The sequence below is a fragment of the Arachis hypogaea genome, chromosome 12, assembly GCF_003086295.3.
Source record: "Arachis hypogaea cultivar Tifrunner chromosome 12, arahy.Tifrunner.gnm2.J5K5, whole genome shotgun sequence".
NCBI classification, from domain to species: Eukaryota; Viridiplantae; Streptophyta; class Magnoliopsida; order Fabales; family Fabaceae; genus Arachis; species Arachis hypogaea.
Genome location: NC_092047.1, coordinates 13,475,120 through 13,476,810, shown reverse-complemented (window position 1 = coordinate 13,476,810; position 1,691 = coordinate 13,475,120).

Sequence of the window (1,691 nt, the reverse complement as noted above, 5' to 3'; positions counted from 1 at the left end):
CATGATAGTTCCTAATCCATTGAACTCCAAGTGCTTGAGAACGGTTCAATGAAGGAGAATAATTCTCTTGAGAATTTCGAGAACTTTGACCTTCCTGACATCGAGATAGATGCGTCTGATGGACTTCTCTTCTTTGTGAGCCAGTTCTTTCTTCATCATTTCCTTCTCAAAAATGGTTGCAGCTTCAGCATCAAAAATAGCATTGCATCTAGGGCATAAGAAAATGTCTCGATCCTTTAACTTCTAATGCATCAAAAACTCTAACAGTCCCCCACCCACTCTTGGGTATACCTACCAAACATTCCCTTCAAAATCTCCTAAGGCAGAGTCAAACTCATAGGAAGTAAAACCAGCCATGTTTATCCCTATTAAATAAGGTTCAGCAAAATTTGCTTCAACATCAAAAGGATCAGTATTGACCTTCATTTCCTTTTTTCCATCATCAAACTTCAATCTTCCCTCCATAATTGCCTCTTAAATCAAGTCTCTGAAATGGAAACCATTGTTAGTCGAATGGTTAGTTGCTTGACGAAATTTTACAAGAAGGTTTTTCTTTCAAGTCTTTAATCGAGAGCAATATTTTACCCTCTGGTAAAACCAATTGTTTATCTTTAAGCAACACGTCAAATATTTGTTTTGATTTTGAGATATCGAAACTATGCTTTTTATCACTCTTATATTTCACATCATTGAACTTATCAACATTTGCAATTTTCTTAATTGAAGAACAAATATAAGGTGGCCCTTTCTTTAATTCAGCCAAATCGAATTTAGGGAATTCAAAATTAGATTCTTCACTCGAAGATTTTGTTTTGATATATGAAACCTTTTCTTTTTGAGCAAAAGGCTTATTCTTAAACTTTTTCTCACTTTTAAATGTCTCTTTCTCTTTTTTAAGAATCTTTATCTGTCGAACTCTTTTAGCCAAATGGGACAAATCAGGTATGTGAACATTAAGCAATTTTCGACGCATATAGAAGTCTAGACCCATAGTTGATATTTTACTACCTCACTTTCAGGAAGAGAAACATAGCATCGACTTCAAGCGGCTTTAAATCGAATCATAAAATCATCGATTAATTCACCATTATCACACTTCAAAGCAGCCAAATCAGTAATAGTTACATTTAACTCCCCCTATAAAATTGAGCATGAAAAGTACTTTTCGATTGTGCCCAAGTAACAATCGAGTTAGGTCTTAAATTCAAAAATAAAGTAAAAGCATTCTTCGTTACTGAAGAAGGAAAAAATTTCTTTGTTGAGGATGTTTCTAACTCGACTATATCGGGCAATATGCTTAGTGGTGGACTCCCCAACTTCTCCTGCATACTTTGTTACTATTTTAGGGTTCTTCACACCCCTTGGCACTTCTGCCATTTGCACGGCAGCAGGAAATACAGAAATAAAATATGGTCGATTCATAAAGCCCACCTTACGAACCCTATTAAGAACATCCTCAACAATCTTAGTCACATGATAAAATTCTCCTCATTGATTAACACGAATCTTATCCAATACATCATCAGCATTTTGATCACATCGAACTATATGAGGAACATTCTCTTCTAAATTCACATTATTATTCATATCTCTAGGATTATTCCCTAAATTTTGATGATCATCCTCATCATAATCGACAATCCGAGTAATTCATTCAACTTGTCTAGTCAAACGCTCGAATTTTGTTTCAT